The 14,542-nt window shown below is 54.8% G+C and overlaps 2 non-coding genes across 2 annotated transcripts; both read left to right on the top strand.

Moving 5' to 3' along the window:
• Positions 1-4,070: 4,070 nt before the first annotated feature.
• Positions 4,071-4,143, top strand: TRNAF-GAA (transfer RNA phenylalanine (anticodon GAA)). The gene has a single exon. It is a non-coding gene; the product is annotated as a tRNA-Phe (tRNA).
• A 2,317-nt stretch (positions 4,144-6,460) lies between these two features.
• TRNAQ-UUG (transfer RNA glutamine (anticodon UUG)) lies at positions 6,461-6,532 on the top strand. Its single transcript has one exon. It is a non-coding gene; the product is annotated as a tRNA-Gln (tRNA).
• Positions 6,533-14,542: the final 8,010 nt, after the last annotated feature.

Genomic DNA, 14,542 nt, shown 5'->3' with positions numbered 1-14,542 from the left:
CATCTATACTTCTGACACTTGGTGTGACCCTGAGTCAGTAGCTTCCCCTCCCCAGGTTTGTTTCTCATCAGTAGGGTTGGGGTTGCAGTTCTGACAGCCCAGGGGGGTTGGGAGGCTCCAGGAAGGTGTGTAAAGTGCTGGGATTTCAGGATCCCGGAGGCGCTGTCACCCCTGCACTAGGGTGATGTTCTGCACCCCCTGCTGCTGGCCAAGTTTCTCCTTTCCCTGGCAATAAGACAGACTCTTGTTTTCACAGCCAGCTGATCGCCCAGTGTCATCACCCTGCCTGCTGGCTAGGCAGGGTAACTCCTCAGGTCACCACCCTCCTCTCCAGCCTGTCTTGGGCTTGGAGAGTGAGGAGAAGGGCGAGGGATGACATTGAACATCCTCCATCCATCGCTTCATCACCAGAGCAAGTGAGTGGCATTAGGGCTCCATGGTGGCATCCCCTGTCTGTCTGGGGAGAGGCAGAAAGAGGGGGAGAGAATCTCTCCCAAAGGACATTAGTTTTGCAAACAGCCCCCAGAAGCCCCTCACTCTCAGACTGGGGAGGGGCTTCTCCAGAGCCGTCTCCAGCGTGTTTGGCAAGGTCCCAGCAATGGGGCTCCCAGCCCTTCCCTTGTGGGAGACTGTTCCACAGGCTGAGAGTCTCTGAGCTGGGCCGGACCCGGGGAGCTGCTGAGCATGGAAATCAACGGGAAACGAAGAGGCCCTGGCCTTGCTATGTCTAGGGACTTTGAAGTGGGGAATGGTTTCCCAGGAGAAGTCTGGACTCCTGAGTTCTGTTCCTTCTCTAGCCTGGGTGGGGAATGGGTGGGAGGAAGTGTGAGTGTGTCCTGGGCTGGCAGGAGGGAGCTGCTTGTCCAAAGTGACCAGTGGTCTTTGTGACTGACCCCAGTGCTCGAAAAGGACTAGACTCCCCGGTTCTTGCAGCCCCAGGGATGACGAGGGGGAAGGTTGAGGGGGAGCAGATCATGCAATGAACTCCTGCCAGTGTGTGTAGCTTAGACTCCCTGCACCCCCGTGGGGGGAGGAGAAGCTGCTCTGGCTGGGGCAGGGATGGGGAGAGACCAAACAAGTTGGTTAGTGAGAGGCTGCCTTGACCCCAGACTCACATCTGCTCCCCGCTCGGTTCCAGGATGGCCAGGCTCCTGAGGATGTTCAGGAAGAAGGCTCTGCAGGCGGCCCCAGAGCCTGTGGAAAGCAGCTGCCATCTTCCCCAGGAGCCGAGCTGCCCAACCGTCCCCAATGGTGGGGAAGGAGCTCGCTGCCGGGCCAGGAGGTGGAAGTGCCCAGCCTTCTGGAAAAGGAAACCTGCTCCCGGTGCAGGCGCCGAGGTGGGAGAGGCACCATCAAGGCCAAAATGGAGCTGGGCCAGGATGCAGCTGGGCAAGCAGGACCCAGCCCTGGTGCAGAACCGGGCAGGGTGGTTCCGAGGCTTGTTGTGTGGGCAGCAGCAGCCCCAGGAGCCCAGCCCCGATTTCCAGCAGGAGGCATCGCCCTGCCCGGTCAGTGGGAACCTTCCAGCCTTCCCGGGGCAGGAGGTGGAGGATCCCTCTCCCAGCCCCAGCAGCTCGGCCCGCTTCCTGTGGGACAACAGCAGCCCCTGGAACTTGGACAGCAGCGAGGCCGACAGACGCTTCTGCTTTATTCCAGGTGAGGAGCCTGGCTGGGCTCGGAGGGGTAAGGAAGGGGCTGTGAACACTCCGGGCCCAGGCCCTCGAGCAGTGCTATGGGGGTGGGTCCCCAGCTCAGGTGTCTGGCCTGAGCCACTGAACCCCACTGACACCAGATGCTGCCACTTTATTCCTTGATGCCCCATTGGGTTGGGGGGGAGTGTGGGAGGCACCTCCAAGGGAGTCCAGGATTCTGGGTGGAGGGGTCTCTTTGCTATGGACTCCTGAAGGACTTGGGGGCTGATGACACTGAGGCTACTTGGAATCAAATACATTTGAGATACAAGTACATAGCCCATATTCATAACTTCAAATACAAAAATGGAACGCACAGCCAGCAAAATTATAACCAGCAAATCATAAACTTGTCATAGACACCTCACACGACAACCTTTGCACAATATTTGCTGCACATATATAACAGTGGTGGCAACAATGATCCCTACAGGTCCCAGTTCATATTAATAACGTCACAGAAGGCTATAGAGAAGTGGGAGAGAGGTGTCTTCCAGCCGGCGTGTCTCATCCATTTCCCCCTTGCCGCTTGGGCCGAGGTGGGAAGGGAGCGAAACATCCCCGGCTGAAGATTTTGCACTCGACTTTGAAGATTAAGCCCAACCCCCCGGCATGGCTAGGTCAGGGTTGTCCTGGGCTCTGGGGGCAGAGGGCTGAGCTGGGAGAAGGGGCAGATGAGGGGATTTTGTCTCTGATAGATAAGGTCTTTGTCAGGAGAAAGCTGTAGGTCACATGCTGGGGGTGTCAGTGAGATTTGAGCTGGGGTAGCAGCAGCAGGGAAGCAGTGTGTGTGTGTGGGGGGGGATTCACTTGGTAAAAATGAAACTCCCAAGCCGCTCCCTTTCCTGGAGCAAAAGCCTCTCATTTATCTCCTCAACTCCCTTCCATGAAAATCTCCACCCCTCCCCTGGTGCTGAGAGACCCTCTTTACTCCCATGGAGATTTGTAATTGTTCTAACTCTTCCTTTGCCTTGTCCAAATTGTTTTCCCAGAAAAATGATCAAGGACATTTCAAATGAGAAAAACAAACGAAACCAGAGAAACTCCCATCACACACAGTTTGGGTCTGAATTTTTCTACTGAAATTTGGAGATAATAAAACTCCTTCCTCTGTTGGCCAGAAACCAAAGCTAGACCTCCCCTGCTGTAGCTGTGACTTCTGCTATCAAACCACCAATGCGATGTCTCCTCTTGTGAGACATTTCTCTGCACAATACTGCTGCTAATCCAGTTATTGACTCCAACAAACCCAAATCCCCCCTGTGCTTTGGGAGCCAGGTTTGCGGTGGGAATTCTGTAGTTCAGATGACTTCACACCTGGTCATTGTGATTCTTTACCAGTTTCTCTGGCATTGGGGCACCTTTACATTTCAGCTGTGATGGCTGAGTGGTTAAGGTGTTGGAGTTGAAATCCAATAGGGTTTCTCTGCGCAGATTCAAATCCTGATCACAGCGAGACCTGTGTTTTAGCCAGTATCTTATCCGAGCAATTCCCTGTCTACAACCCCCTGAGACACTCTCAAGTCTCTCCCCACCCTAAGTAAATCCTCTTCTGCTCCTTTCATAGAGATGCCTGGGACACCACCTCCCCCTGTGTCCCTGAGGTGTCAGGCAAACTCTCAGTGCCTGTAGCCTCTGCCACTCACCTAGTGCCCCATAGATCAGCCATAACCCTGGTTCTGCTCCTCTCTCTAGTGTGTGAAAGGAGCCAAGTCAGTGACTCCATGGGATTTGCCCCGGACCCCTCTAGGGCCGGCCCTGAAGGGAAGCACTGACTATCACAGTGACAATACAACTGACCAGCATTGCGGGGGAGGCTGAGGGAGATCCGCACTCATCAGGTCTCTTCTCTCCCCCAAGGTGAGCCAGACACTGCTCTCTCCTGACTCTCACTCTAGCAGCTGGACACTAAGGAGCCATTTCCCCACAGCAAGTGCATTGAGTGCCCCTGTGGTGCTGGGGGGGGCCTGGCGCTGCTGCTGGCTCTGGGGCTGGCAGGGGGGTTGATGTCTGCACAGACTCTCAGCTGCCAGGCCGGAGGGGACACTTGAGACCTTACCAGACTGTCTCATTGAACACGGGGGGTTGAAAGACCTATACAGATGCTCTCCAGAGCACGGAGCAACATCCGCCCATGCAGCCAGGCAATGAGCATTTCTCACAGCCTGGAGCCAAGGGTGAGGTGGCAGCTACTGTTCCAGCTCCTGGGGGACAGGCCCTGTCAACTAACAGACACTTCTTACTCACCACAGCTAAGGGCGCCGGGTTCCTCCAGTGGGGGTGTGAAGCAGCCATTCTTTTCCTGTCCTTTTTGTGTGCGACTGCTGACAAAAACATCCCAGACAGAGAAGCAACAGGCCAAAATACTGTCATGCAACTGCCAAAGTAGCTCAGTTGGTTAAGCGTTAGATTGAAGATCTAAAGGTCCCTGGTTCAATCCTGGGCTTTGGCGGACCTTGTCATTATGCTTTGTGCAGAGATGGCTTGCCCTCTGGGAGCACAGCAGTACCTCCACCCAAGGTGAGTTCCTGACCTTGAGATCTGCAGTAGGAAAACACAGAAGGGGCTTACTTGCCCCTAGTTGGCCCATTTGACCTTTAATGATAAGAGCTGTCTTTCCCAACATGGTGGGAAGAAAGTGAGGCAGGGCAGCCTTAGGAATGGTGCCAGAGGGCTGCTAAGCAGGGGTTGGGGATGAAAACTCTTCTGTGCAGCTGAGCAAGAGCAGTACCAAGGAAGGGGCATCTGTAAAAGTGACCCCACACACCTCTCCTCCTCTGGGCAGCTGGTGCTGACAGCTCCAAGGGAAGGCTTAAAAGCCACAGAGCAACTGAGGGCAGGACCATATCTAGGTGTGGCCTTCAGACAGGCACAAAAACACCCAGCCAGGCTGCTCCCTGCCATTCCAAACACCCACTGAAGGTCACCAGCATGCAGAGCGGCTGCTGATGCTCTGTAGCCAACATCAGAAGATAGTAGGAAAGCAGGACCCAGGGCCAGCCCCCATGGTGGGGCCTCTGACTGGTCCCACTCAAGGTATTCACTTTTGCTGTGGGCCAGGAGATTTTACCCCAAGAGGCTTTTCCCAAGCTGGCAAGAAGCAGAGAAACACCCAGGCTCCCAAGACGCTATGTAGCAAGTACCCTCCAGCACAGGGACAGGTGCACACGCTAGCCCAGGCTGCCGCCCACTTTCTTTGGTAAGTCAGGAAGGGCAAAGGCTAGACTGGAAGCACCTGGGGCTCCTGCCGCAGCCTTTGTGACACCCAACCCCAACTCCTTCCCAGGCTCTAGCTGAAGCCAGAGCATTGGCCTGAGCAGCCAAGAAGAGGTTCCAGCCCTGAAGGGAGCAGGACGTTCAGCACAATAGTAAAACTGCAGAAACACAACCACCTAGAGACTCAAACCCTCAATCTTCTGATCCACACTCAGACGCCTTATCCGTTAGGCCACATGGTACATAAGAAAAGACCCTCCAAGCACTTCTTTGGAAAAGGCAGACACTGTGTTTCTCAGGTCATCTACTGAGGGGGGCTGAGACTCTCTGGGCACAAGAAGTCGAGTTCCCAGCAACACGTGAGACTTAATTCTATGGAGCCAGTTGCAGGGCTTTGGAAGGGAGGCTCAGGCATGAGGGATTGGGGTGCAGCGGATGGACCGGCTGTCTAGGTGTGGAGATTTAGTCACACTGAGGCACAGAAGGGAGGAGGAGGAGTAATCCTGCTGACAGTCAGCGGCTGTGCAGAAAAAGAGGAGGGATTCTGGGGACATTTTTTGCCTCTCTTTTGCCTATCTGCTCGTTCTTGTGGTGAACAGAGAAGATGATCTCAACTAGCTCAGTTGGTAGCACATCAAGCTCTTAATCTAAGGATCCAGGGTTCAAGCCTCTGTCTGGGCACCCCATTCTAAATTGCCTTGTGTGCCAGGAGCCAATTGATTCCTGGTGCTTCTCCGCCAGCCACATGCAGATTCCCAGAATCCATGGCCATTTCCTGGAAAGCTTCCTTTCCTCAGGAATCAGGAGAGAGGCAACATCCACATTACCAGAGGACCTGCTGCAGGCATGCTGCTGACGGCAGCCTGACTGCCACCCTCACAGTGACTGGCAGGCCGTTCCCTGCAGCTTGCCGTTCCAGGCATGCACTTGCTGCGCTGGTGCCTGGAGCTGTCCCTGTCCCTGACCCAGGGCAGAGGACATTGGAAGCTGAACATCCAGAGCTTGCAAGATAAAGGAGCAGGGGGATGAGGCCTGGCGGTGTTGGCAGAACAGGAAAGCATCAGAGGGTTCTATGGCAACCAGAGGGATTGACAGAAGTCGGTGAGGGAGGAGTTGGCGGCTTTGTTCCAGCGGTCAGGCAAACACCGCAATATCAAAGAAACCAATGGTGCCAAGTCCTGCAGTGTTGCCTGTGGGATTTCCACAAGAGCATCCAGGCTGGGGAGCCAGTGATCCTGTGACTGTACAACCGGATCAAGTGACAGCTGCCCGAGTTCCATGAGATGAGGCTGCAGCTGGCCGATATGAGCGGAAGCACCGAGTGAAGGGAGGGGCGTCCTCCCCTGACATTTTTGCAGCCTGCAGGGAATGGAGACCAAGCAGGGGGATGTGGGGACTCAGGGCAGGACCCGCGGATCCCATAGTGCAGGACAACAGTCGCTGGAGGAGGAGAGAGAGTCCTGCGAGAGGAAGCCGCAGGTGGGAAGCAATAAGTGCAGAGTGCAAACCAGTCAGCCGAGAGACCCAGGGGTCTAGAAAACAGAATGGGAGCAGGTTCCATGGTGTAATGGGCAGCGCTCAGGACTTTGAATCCTGGAATCTGAGTTCAAATCTCAGTGGGACCTCCTGCAGATATTGAAGTTTGCTGCAAAGTCTTGGAGCTCAATGTGTATAGTTACTGTCTACCTGGGTAAACTTCAGCAAGGGTTTTTTCTCCTCCTCATGGGTCACTGATGCCCACTGGAGATAGGTCTTTGGTCCAGCTGGCCGCTATAGGGTGGGGTCCTAGAACTTAACAGTCTGGCTAGAGATTCCTGCGGGTTGACCTGATGGTTTGGTTTCTTGCTGCTTCATCTGATGTCCACAACTTTGGTCCCTGTAGCTGCAGCTCTTCCTCTTGCCCACATGGCATTTAAAGGAAGGAGTGCCAGGGCCAGGCTTCCCAGGCTGGAGCCCAGCACACCTCTCCTCCTCTGGGCACCTAGAGCAGAGGCGGTTGGCGCTGACAGCTCCAAGGGAAGGCTTAAAAGCCACACAACAACCGAGGACAGGGCAAGAGGAGGGCAGGACCATGCCTATGTGTGGCCTTCAGACAGGCACAAAAACACTCAGCCAGCCTGCTCCCTGCCATGCCAAACACCCACTGAAGGCCACCCACAGACCAGCATGCGAGGCAGCTGCTGATGCTCTGTGGCCGTTATCGAAGAGGGTAGGAAAGCAGGGCCAGCCCCCCTGGTGGGGCCTCTTACCATTCCCACTCAAGGTGCTCACTTTTGCCATGGGGCAGGAGATTTTACCCCAAGAGGCTTTTCTCCAGCTGGCGAGAAGCAGAGAAACACCCAGGCTCCATGTAGCAAACCACCTCAAACACAGAGACTGGCGCACATTTGGAAGAGGGAAACTGCTCTACACACTAGCCCTGGGCAGCCGCCCATTTTCTTTGGCAAGACAGGAAGGGCAAAGGCTACACTGGAAGCACCTGGGGCTCGTGCCCCAGCCTTTGTGATGCCCATTCCCCCCAACTCCTTCCCAGGGCTCTAGCTGAAGCCAGAGCATTGGCCTGAGCAGACAAGAAGAGGTTTCAGCCCTGAAGGGAGCAGGACTTTTAGCCCAAAGGTAAAGCTGCACAAGCACAACCACGAAGGGACTCAAACTCTCAATCCCCTGATCCGAAATCAGATGCCTTATCCATTAGGCCACGGGGTCACATAAAAAAAGGCACTCCAGGCACTTCTTTGGAAAAGGCAAACACTGATGCATCCAACGAAGTGGGGATTCACCCATGAAAGCTCATGCTCCAATATGTCTGTTAGTCTAAAAAGTGCCACACGACTCTTTGCTGCTTTTGCAGACGCTGTGTTTCTCAGGTCAGCTACTGAGGGGGGCCGAGACTCTCTGAGCACAAGAAGTCGAGTTCCCAGTGAGATGTGAGACTTAATTCTCTGGAGCCGGGTGCAGGGCTTTGGCAGGGAGGCTCAGGCATGGGGGACTGTGGTGCAGCAGATGCACCAGCTGTCTAGCTGCGGAGATTTAATCTTACTGAGGAGGAGGAGGAGGAATCCTGCTGATAGGCAGTGTCCAGGACCGGTGCAACCACTAGGCGAACTAGTCAGCTGCCTAGGGTGCCAAGTGGTTGGGGGAACCAAAAGCCACACTCAGATGAGGCAGTGGAGAGGAGGTAAGCTGGGGAGGGGGCTTGGGGGGGGTGCGGGGAGAGGGCTTCCCGCAGCAAGTAACAAGGGCGGGGGCGTGCAGAGGAACCGCTTCCTGTCCCAGCTCACCTCTGCTCTGTTTTCTCCCCTGAGCACGCCGCCCCCGCTCTAATTCTCCTCCCCTCCTATGCTTGTCGCACTAAACAGCTGATTGGCACCGCAAGCCTGGGAGGCAGGAGAAGTGGAGCAGTGCCGGCGTGCTCAGGGGAGAAGGCAGAGCAGTGGGGAGCTGGGGCTGGGAGATGCTGCAGGAGGGGCTGCCTGGCTCTTCCCCATGGCCCCTGCCCCTGCTCCGCCCCAGTCCCGCCCTCCTGCCCCTGCACTCACTGCATGGTAAGTAGAGTGACCCAGCCCCAGCCTGGTCCACTCCCCTGGTTCCCAGCCATGCCGCCAGCAAGTGCTGTGGGGTGGTTCCCCCCTCCCCCCAAACTTGGGAGCCATGGGAGTTCTATGGCCCTGGGTCTCTCATCCCTCCATCCCTCCCCTGCCCCCAATATAACTCCTGGGCTCTGTGGGGCTGGGTCCCTCTCTCTGCCCTTTGCTCCCCCCTGCACAGCATGTCCTGGGAGAGACTCAGTTTCCCTGGACCAACATTTCACCACTCCACACGTCTCTTCTGTTCCCTACCTCCCTCCACCCCACCTCATTTTCCCTGCACTCCAGGCTGGGTCTCTGCCAACCTCCTCTCCTCTCCTCTTGACCCCCATATCTCCTGCCCCTATGGGTCTATGGGGCTGGGTCTCTACCTCCCTTCATCCCCTCCCCCAATATCTCCCTGCCCCTATGGGTCTATAAGGCTGGGTCTCTCCGTCCCCCATTCTCCCCTCATCCCCTCCCCCAATATCTCCCTGCCCCAGGCTGTGACGTGCTATGATGTGTGCTGGGGCTGTGACGTGCTGGGGCCAGGGCTGGGTTTTTGCCACCCCAAGCGACGGGGAAAATAAAACAACCCACGATCGCAATCGGCAGCTGCTCCATTGCGCTGCCTTATTCTTCGGTGGCAATTTGGTGGCAGCTCCTTCCCTCCGAGAGGGACCGAGCGACCTGCTGCCGAATTGCTGCCAAAGAGCCCGACGTGCCGCCCCTTCCCCTTGGCCGCCCCAAGCACCTGTTTGCTGAGCTGGTGCCTGGAGCCGGCCTGGCTGGGGCTGTGACGTGCTGTGACCTGCTCACTCCCCAAGGGCAACTCACTCCCTTGAAACCAGCAGGACAGAAGGTGTCACCTGTTCGTGGGCGGGGTTATGCAGATGAGCATTGTCTGGCGGCAGTACTGGGAGCAGCGAGATGAACCGAAGGAGCCGGGCAGAGAGAATTCTCTGTGTGTGGACAGAATCCGGTGTGGGGAGTTCGTGTGGGGAGTGCCTGCACCGGAGTCACTTCGGGGCAGTGATTGCCACTGAGCTACGTAGTGAAAAAAGGTGTGTGAATGGGGTGTGGTGCCTGGCTGGGAGCAGCTTGTGATGATAAGAAAAGGGGTGGGAGCAAGAGGTCCTGTCCTAGCAGGGGGTGTATAGCCTGAGAGGGTGTTTTGTGGGTGCAAGTAGGTTTGGGGGCTTTTTGCAATGACAAGGGGTGTCTGCAGCTAGAACCCTCCTAACCCCACTAGTTTTCTCTGTGTTGGGGGGGGGCAGATTCTGTGATGTCACATTCCCTGGGGGAGGAGTTTGAATCATAATTCCAGAGTGGGAGAACAACTCCCCCGACTCCTGCTCAGTCTCCACTAGGGGGCTGGGCTGGGCTCTCGAGGGAGGGAAGCAAAGGGAAAAACAGTCTCCCTATGGAACCCAGGAGTCCTCGATCCCAGTCCCCCTGCTTTAGACCCCTTCCACTTCCAGAGCCAAGGATAGAACCCAGGGGTCCTGGTGTCCAGCCCCTCCCTGCTCTGACCACTAAACCCCACTGCCCTCCCAGGGTGGTGCAGGGGTCACTGGGTCTGTGTCCCAGCTCTGCTAAGGGCTTTGATTGATTTTCCCAAAGTGCTTTCTTCTGAATCTAGCCGACGAAGTGGGAATTCACGCACGAAAGCTCATGCTCCAATACGTCTGTTGGTCTATAAGGTGCCACAGGACTCTTTGCTGCTTTTAAAGATCCCGCACATCTGCCCTCTCTCCCCGGTCACTGCCCACCCTCGTGTGGGGGCACCAGCACTGTGCCGAGTAGTGATGGACAATTGTCCAAGCTGGCCCAGGGGAGACCTGTGTGTCCCTGCTGCCTTCTGCTGAGCCCTGCTCTGTGTGTGTGTGCATCTGTGACACTGTATCAGTGTGTTGCTAGGCTAACCAGTAGGAAATGGCTTTGCAGGATTTTGTATTCTGCAGCAAGTGACACACACACACACACACACACACACACAAAGGGACTCACACAATCCCAAGAATACTCACATACAACACACCCAGAGGGACATTTTAGTCCAACCCCCAGAGAGAGAAACATTCACACCCCCAGCCACACTCACAATAACCCCTCACACACACCATAACATTCACAGTTGTGCTCAGAGACACAACTGCACGCAGTTCACTCCCACTGCTCCAAATACAAGGACCTCCTGCCCCACACAGCATGTGCCAAGGCCTGTTGAACTCACTGCCACGAGACAGCTACCAATGAGAATGACCAGCTCGTGCTCGATCATCTGCTTGGCCCCCCACTCCCTCTCGGGGCACGCTGTGCGGCATGGCTGGGGATTGTGCAATAGCAGGCTGGGGCCGGGTCACTCCACTTCCTGCAGGAAGTAGCCAACCCCCTGTCACCCACAGAGGCCTGGGACCAGCCCCCCTCTGCTTCCCCACACACAGGCCTGGGGCGTCAGCCTGCTCTGCTCCCCTGGCTCCCAAGTTTGGGGAGAGAGGGGAACTGCCCCACAGCACTCGCCGGCAGCATGGCTGGGAGCCAGAGGAGTGGACCATGCAGTGAGTACAGGGGCGGAGGGGCGAGGGGGCAGGGCTGGGGCGGAGCAGGGGCGGGGGCCATGGCAAAGAGCCAGGCAGCCCCCCCTGCAGCAGCTCCCCAACCCAGCTCACCTCCCCTCTGCCTTCTCCTCTGAGCACGCTGGTGCCGCTCCACTTCTCCCGCCTCCCAGACTTGCGGTGCTAATCAGCTGTTTAGTGCGGCAAGCCTGGGAGGGGAGGAGAATTAGAGCGGGGGCAGCGTGCTCGGGGAGAAGACGGAGCAGAGGTGAGCTGGGACAGGGAGCAGTTCCCCTGCATGCCCCCACCCCCATTACTTGCTGCGGGCAGCCCTCTCCCCACACCCCCCCCAGTTAACCTCCACTCCTACCCTGCCTCTTCCCCCAAGACCCCTCCTCCCGCTCACTGCTCTCGGCCCCCTCCCCACCCTCACTCACTCTTAAGGTCATTACAAAGTGGCAAGGCAGAGCCCTCCCATTTTTAAAAGTCCTGTGGTGTTGTTTGCCCCTGTTCAGGCACCCCTGTGTCCCAGCACTTCACACAGCTCTCCCTGATTTCAGCAGTTAGTGAGGGAGCCTCACTGCTAGCGCAGACTGGGCAGTTTGTTGGATGAGAGAAGCTGTCCCAAAGCAGGACGAATGCTCAGACCTGGTGATCAGTGATTTCAGATCTGTAGGTCTGCAGCAAGACTCTACAGTGAGTCTCAGTCAGCTCTGTTATTACACAGGGACGAACAAAAGGGTCAAATGGTGCCTGGAAGCCTTGAGAAGAATCCACTCCACCAAGTACAACACTTGTTGATACCAGCTCCTAACCCCACTGAGAATGTTTTGGGGTCACTCCTTGCCTTTATCAACCTAGGGGACTGAGAGACTAGGAATTAACAGGTGCTCCAGTGGCACAATTGATTAGCACACAGTACTTTTAGGACAGTGCTGAGGTTGTGAGTGTAAACCTCCCCTGGATCACTGGTTTTCATTAGCCAAATGGCTTCACCCCCTCATTTGGCCCTATGGAATGTAGAATTCTAGCCCTGGGGACATTGAAGCAACGTAAGAATAAAAAATACTCCTTCACTTACTACCTCTTCTCCAGAGTGCAGGTCAGAATCTACAATCCTTTCTCCCCGACCAGCCCCTGTGCCAGGATCCCTCAAGCAGAGCCTGGAGTCCTGCTCATCCTTGACCCCTGAGCCTGTTAGAGAGCTTTCCCTTCCCCTGCCCGCTTCCCTGGCTCTTGTCACACAGACAGCAAGCAGCAAAAGACCAGAAGTCCGAAGCGCAGACAGAAGGATGTTTACTGGGGTTAGTTTCCAAGCAAGCAGATTCCAAGGCCCTTCACACCAGCCAGGCTGATCTCTATACACGGACAGAGTCCGTTCCCCAGTGTTCCCTACCCAGCTCTGACACCACAGAGCGTTTACCCCACATCCCTACAGACAATTCTTTCCTGGGTGTCTGGCTGGTGAGTCTTGCCCACATGCTCAGGGTTTAGCTGATCACCATATTTGGGGTCAGGAAGGAATTTTCCTCCAGGGCAGATTGGCAGAGAGCCTGGGGGGTTTTCACCTTTCTCTGCAGCGTCGGGCACGGGTCACTTGCTGGAGGATTCTCTGCACCTTGAAGTCTTTAAACAATGAGTTGAGGACTTCAGTAGCTCAGACATAGGTCAGGGGTTTGTTACAGGAGTGGGTGGGTGAGAGTCTGTGGCCTGCGTTGTGCAGGAGTTCGGACTAGACGATCATAATGGTCCCTTCTGACCTTAAAGTCTATGAGTCTATGAGCTCTGACACTGCAGAGTGTTTACCTCACGTCCCCCTTCCCAGCTCCGACACTCCAGAGCCTTGCCTGTGTCCCTGTTCCCCGTTCCCTATTCCCATCCCCCCGTTAGCAAGCATGATTCCAATTTCCCCACCCACTGCCTGTTTGACCCCAGTTTATACGGTAATATTCTCAGCGAGACCTTAACCAATCATTTTACTGAAATGTAATTAACCAATTCTAACCTATTGTGACAGAATTCTCTAACCAATTACATCTCACTCCCCTAATTAACTTACACCCAGTAAAATTAATTCTGCAGCAGACAGAAAGAATTAGAGGACCAGATAGATTGATAACAGAAAAGCGGGGGCCATAAAGATAAACTCTACAGAAATGACGGTTTCACAACCACAACCATTGAGAAGAGATTTCTTGCCAGACCGGATGCTCCCTTAAGATCTGTTTCTTTATCTGGTGGTGATGGACACTATTGGGACAGGATCATCTTCCTAACAGCCCAACCCCACCTTAGTTCAGTGTGACGGGTTTGGGAGGTGAGGATGTGACCGTTCACTTCCCAGTGTATGGCTGCCCCTGCTGCTTAGCCAAAGGCCTTAACCTACTGTCAAGGTTTTTTCCCCACTCTGAACTTTAGGATACAGATGTGGAGGACCTGCATGGACCCTTCTAAGCTTAATTACTAGCTTAGATATGGTAACACTGCCACCATCCAGAAGTTAGTGTCTGGATCACTCCCTGTCCCCCCAAAACATTCCCCTCCCTGGGCAGCCTTGAGAGGCGTCACCAATTCCCTGGTGAACACAGATCCAAACCCCTTGGATCTTAAAACAAGGAGAAATTAACCATCCCCACTCCTTTTCCCCTACCAATCCCTGGTGAGTCCAGACCCAATCCCCTTGGATCTTGAAACAAGGAAAAATCAATCAGGTTCTTAAAAGAAAAAACTTTTAATTAAACAAAGAAAGATAAAAATCATCTCTGTAAAATCAGGATGGAAAATACTTTTCAGATTTATATAGCCCAGAGGAAACCCCTCTAGCCTTAGGTTCAAAGTTACAGCAAGCAGAGGTAAAATCCTCTCAGCAAACAAGGATCATTTACAAGTTGAGAAAACAAAAATAAGACTAACATGCCTTGCCTGGCTAATTACTTACAAGTTTGAAACATGAAAGACTGATTCAGAAAGATTTGGAGAGCCTGGATGGACGTCTGGTCCCTCTTAGTCCCAAGAGCGAACAACCCCCAAAACAAAGAGCACAAACAAAGACTTCCCTCCACCAAGATTTGAAAGTATCTATCCCCCATTGGTCCTCTGGGCAGGTGTCAGCCAGCTTTATGGAGCTTCTTAACCCTTTACAGGTAAAAGAGACATTAACCCTTAACTATCTGTTTATGACACCTACGAACAAGGGCTCAGACTCTCCTAGGGAGAGAATGCCCAGACAGGCAGACTGGGACTTTGGTTCTTTGTTTTATACCCCTGTCACTAGCTGAGTGATAAAAATACACCTAAGTTCTTAAAGTCTAGGCCTGTACAAGCAGCCTGAATAGCTCTATTCTAACAGCCATCGGTCCCTGTGGAAAAATCTATTCAGGGTTGTCCCTAGACATTTTGGTGCCCTACACAACACCCCGTCCCCCAGTCCGAGCTGGCAGAGCGGAGCAGGCTGGGGCCAGGTCACTCCATTTCCTGCCACCCGGTAATTGCAGGGCAGGCCAGACCCCAC

The sequence above is a fragment of the Gopherus flavomarginatus genome, chromosome 16 (assembly GCF_025201925.1).
Source record: "Gopherus flavomarginatus isolate rGopFla2 chromosome 16, rGopFla2.mat.asm, whole genome shotgun sequence".
In the NCBI taxonomy this organism is placed as follows: Eukaryota; Metazoa; Chordata; order Testudines; family Testudinidae; genus Gopherus; species Gopherus flavomarginatus.
Note: the sequence above shows the minus strand (reverse complement) of the source record. Positions and strands in the feature narration are given on the sequence as shown.